The sequence below is a fragment of the Alligator sinensis genome, unplaced genomic scaffold (genome assembly GCF_000455745.1).
Source record: "Alligator sinensis unplaced genomic scaffold, ASM45574v1 scaffold1318_3, whole genome shotgun sequence".
Classification (NCBI taxonomy): Eukaryota; Metazoa; Chordata; order Crocodylia; family Alligatoridae; genus Alligator; species Alligator sinensis.
The window spans coordinates 637296-642649 of record NW_005842634.1 but is presented as its reverse complement, the minus strand read 5'-3'; positions in this window follow the sequence as shown (position 1 = coordinate 642649).

Sequence of the window (5354 nt, the reverse complement as noted above, 5' to 3'; positions counted from 1 at the left end):
CACTGTGTAATATGGACACTACCGTATGTCGTACTCCGATCGGCTTCACAAAGCTATTCTTGTGGTAGGTTCCCATCATTGTTTGCCCAATATGGGCCATGTGTTTTACAGTTATGCTTACTCTGGCTGCATTTGATCAACTTCATGGTTGGTTTCAGTTGCTGAGCACATGCTGCTTTTATTTAATGAGATTTTTCTTGCATGCGAATGTAAGACAAGGGGCTTTTTTTCTCCATGCTGATTGAGGGTGCGAATCCTCATCTTGTATTTAAATAAACATAGTATTATAAATACATAGTATTATAAATATTCTAGGTATAAATCTGAAGTTTACTGCAGCCCCTTGCAAATGTTAGTTTAAATGTATGATGGGATCTAAGGAATTTTATCCCAGATCCCCAAAATTGCACAGCCTGCTCTGCCAGGCATTCAAGATCTGGCAGGGCAGGATGCGTGATTTTTGGCAGCTGGAACAAAATTTCCCAGATCCCATTGCATGCCCAGGACCTCTAAAGCCATCCTGTATAGCCTGGCATCGGGGACCATTGCCTCGCTGCATCCTGGTATGTTTAAAGCCAGGTCCTGAGCATCTCCCCAGCACCAGCAAGTTTAAAGCAGGCCATGTTAGTCCAGCATTGGGGAAATATAACCCCTCATATCATCATTCCCCTCTTCTTACCATGATCACACAAATTACCCATGCCCCTTTACCCACCTCAAAAAGCATTAAAATTGCACAGTATATACTTTAGTCATTAATAAGTTAAATGAGGTAAAAAATATACTGCATAATTGCTATTTGAATGTCATTTGTTAATGTTTAATGTGTATTAATGTGTTCTTTGATGTCAATTTAAAAATAATGAATAATAAATATATCTATTATTACAGTGGTAATCAAACAAATTGTATCAGTTTGCATTGAAACATATCTGGAACCATTATATAGCAAACAAAGTGTGATTTATATACAAATATTTTTCATATAGCTGTGGTTGAATTGTATAAAATTATTGACCTTAGCATGAAAAGCCAAGGGAAAACTGCATTTTCTTTTCTTGTATGAAGGAATTTAGACTTTGTAGGGGCCTGTGTTTATATCAATCAGCAAACTGGATTGGCAGGAGAAAAATTAGACTCTAGCTTTTACTAATGTGCATTTTCCATGAATATAGATGGTGAAAGAGGCACATGACCCTGTGCCATCTGATCCATTTTATAACAAGAAATTTGGCATCTCCTGACAGTGTGAACTTTTGAGATTATCCTTCCTGGAAAAGAGTGTTCATCATTTTTCTAGTTAGGAGGAATATTGTGGGTTTCTCAGTTTCATTTTGGAGCTTTACTTTGGGTTGAAGATAAGCTCTAATGTATTTTAATGCCTGTGAAAGTGAAAGCTTCATGGCATTGATATACTGTATGTATAGCTGTAGAACATACAGAGCTTCACATACAACCCTGAAAATGCAAGTCAAACATAGCCTTGAAGAAACCATTTCTAGTAGTTCTGCTTTTCAAAGTCCAAGGTATTGGCAAATATGTCTTTATTATAAAGTGTAGAAAGCACCCCACCTCCACCCACACAGATCTACTCACTGTCATGGTTTAAGCTGGTTTAGATGAAGCGGGGGTTGTCAGAGATCTTTATAGTCGTATTAACTGATAGGCAGGTGCAAGTTTAACTGTATTTGATCAAATTTATAAATACAGCAAAATAAGGAATCTATTGTGATGGGAAGGTGCAGCAGGTCCCCTACAGTAGTAGTCCACTCATCTTTACATTGGCCACAGAATTGAAAGACACAGATGGTCTCCATGAGATTTATAAACATTGAAAGGTTGCAGTTCTTCCTTTCAAATATGAGGGACAATTAGCTATGCTTGCCATCATTGCGTGTTCCCTAGCCTGATAGCATTGACTCCCTTGTAAGAGACTGAGAAGTGTTGGGTTTGTGTGTGTATGCGTGAGTACCACCCCCACCTAAAAGATGCAAGGCATGCAGCAGAGTTGACTGGAATGTTTCACATCAAAAGATTTTGTTGTTAATGTTGAAAAATAACTTTTTTCACATGAAATTTTTTTCACAAAAATCTGCTACTGGAACTGTTGAATTGCTTACTATCCTCGCAGGATTTTTTTTTTTTCTTCAGTTTTCTTGTTGTCCTTCCTGTTTTGTTACAGTTTATTTTAGTTGTTTCAAAAGGAGCATCTGTTTTATTTGGGTCTAGAGAGAGATCAAGATCCAACATTGTTACTAGGTTGCCTTTGACTGGTGATGCGTAGGGGGTATACGTGCACCCCCTCAGAGCGCTGGTGCACACTGTGACACACCGCGCTCCCCACTTTAGGCAATGGGCGGGGGGGAGGTGGGAGTACCGGTGCCCCCACTGCAAGCGCCGGCCAGGGAATGGGAGCAGCGAATGACGTGCCACAGCCGCTTCCGGGAGCACTGCAGCCACTTCCCGTTGGCGCAATTGGCCATGGGGGGACCCCCTCCCTGCCCCCCTAGTAGCTGACTGATCACTGCGGGGGCATGTGCTCCCCTGACTAAGGTGGCACCAGTCGCCAATGCTGCCTTTTAGAGCAGTGGTTCCCAGTCACTTTTTGTGGTGACCCTACTTGCAGTCCAAATTCAACAGCTATAAGTTAACTTCCATGGGACTTGGGAATTGCAGCTCTAGAAGTTGGCCACTGTTCTGGTGGAGTATTAACCAGTGGAAGAAGCCTGGTTCAGGTGACAGAAGCCTGTGTTTTTGTCCCACAATTCATATGTTTAGTTATCTAAGGTGAACCATGAGCTATGCCATAGCAGGCTTGGTTGAAAAGTCCACCTTTATCTCATCTTGGTAAGGAGCTGTTAGACTAAACTGACTTAAATATACATTCTCAGGAGGCAGAAAAGTGCTAAAAAAAATCTGAAGACATTAATCACTTGCAGGTGGAAAACTTCACCCCTCCACTCACTCATCTTCAGCTCCCCTCACCCTCCTTTTTCTCTTTTCTCATCTGCTGTTCTTTCTGCCCCTTCTCATTGTAATTGCACCTCCCTCCTTTCTTTCCCGGTACCCCATTCCTTCTTGCTTCCTTTCCCGATATATCCCTCTTCTCAATATCCTACTTTTCTTTTCCCTCTCCCAATGTCTTGGAGGTTTTTTGCTATGCAAGATACAACCTGGAGAGGGCAATATAATCACACACAGGAAGAACTAGAAAAATTTAATCCAGAAAAACAGCAAAGGGTATTCTACATTTCTCATAGCATGGACCATATCCAGCCTCTTCTCACTGAGCACCTCCCTGTTTCACTTCCTCATCAACCAGAAGATTGTGATGAGGAAGTGGAACAGGTAGATCCAACACCATCCCCATGGCAACCATTGTAAGTTCCCAATAGATGTCTCTGATATAATCAACTGACTTCCTTTCCTCAGCCCCTTTCTGCCCTTTCTGGTCTTCCTGGATACTCTGGAGAGTTTGCTCTTTTTTTACTTTATTCCCTAATCCAGAGCCACCCACCCCACATGTAAACACATACCTAAATTGCAGCAAAGTCTGTCAATCCCAGATCAGCCTTGTGATCAGCCATCTTCAGACCCACAGATAAGACGATCATGGAAGATAATCATCCTCAACTGTGAGGGATTGCCAAAGAATTCCTTCAAAAGTACTTTAGGGAGACAGCTGCTTTTTCTCACCCCTGGCACCAGTCATCTCTCCTGGACTTCTTTTAGAGCTAGTATCTACAGAAGACCGACTCAGGCTCCTCTCTTTTTTTCCTTTAATTCTTTACTCCTGGCAAAGGCTGCTAGATTTGCTTTTGTTTCTTAATAGCAGCTTCTGCAGAAGATGACCAACAAGTACTTAGACATGTGTTCTACAAGATGAACACTGCAGCAAAACAGTGTTGTTATAACACGGGGACCTTCTATAAATATTCTAGCACATTATATAGATATTCTAGAAAACTAACCTAAAATGACTGGTATGAGCTGGGGGCAGAAAAATCTATCACTTTTCAGTGGTTTTAAAGCAGTAGCATCTGAGAAGCCTATTAAAATATTTTATAAATCAGCTGTGGCTTATTTTAAACAACCATGAATAAATGGTTTGTTTTGCTCTTGATGCATTCAAGGTTTGTTAGAATTATAAACTTCTATCTGTAGAACAGGACCCAGTCATAGTTTTGGCCATGACTATGCTGTTCCTATTAGCATAAGGGAGACCTAGGTACATACAACTGTAAGAAGAATATGACCTCTATGTGTGCTTCTTCAAAAGCAAGAAAAAAACCCAGTCATCCTCCACCAAAAATTATTCATAGACTGTAAGGGCCTGGAAGGGACCTTGTAGATCATCAGGTCCAGTCCCCCTTCACTAGGCAGAAAAAGACAACTGGGGTCAAGTGCCCCCAGCAAGGTGACTGTCCAGTCTCCTTTTGAAGGTTTCCAGGGTAGGTGACTGCACCACCTCTGGGGGGAGTTTATTCCACAGTCTGGACACCCTGACTGTGAAGGAGTTTTTCCTGCAATTGAGCCTGAAGCGGCCTTCCAGGAGTTTATATCCATTGGTCCTGGTCTTCCCCAGGGGTGCCCTGGTGAACAGCTCTTCACTGAGTTCTTGATGTACTCTCCTGATGTAGCAGTAAGCTGCTCCAAGTCCCCTCTCAGCCTTCTCTTCTGTAGGCTGAAGAAGTCCAGGTCCCTCAGCCTCTCCTTGTATGGCTTGTCTTGCAAGTCCCTGATCATACAGGTTGCTCTTCTCTGGACCCTCTCAAGTTTTTCCACATCCTTGTTGAAGTACAGCACCCAGAACTGGGTGCAGTACTCCAGCTGCGGTCTCACCAGTGCGGAGTATGGTGGGAGTATCACTTCCTTAGTTTTGCATAGAGGCAACAGTTAATGCATACCAGTGTGATGTTTGCCTGCAGGCCACAGCATCGCACTGCTGGCTCATGTTCATGCGATGGTCGATCGCTATCCCTAGGTCCCTTTCGGCTGTGGCACAAGTCAAATTATCGCCACTGAGCCTGTAGGTATGTTGGGGATTGTTTGCCCCAAAATGGAGCACCTTACACTTCTGAGTGTTGAACTTCTGGCTCTGGTCCACCCAACTCTCCAGCCTGTCCAGGTCCACCTGTACCTGCAACCTATCTTCTGGCATGACCACACTGCCCCATAACTTGGTGTCGTCCACAAACTTGGCCAGCGAGCTTTTCACCTACATCTAAATCATCGACAAGCACAGACCCCTGAGGGACACCACTGGCCATTTTGTGCCAGGATGATACAGCTCTGTTCATGAGATTCTCTGGGTCCTACCCTGTAGCCAATTTCCCACCCACTGAACTGCTGAG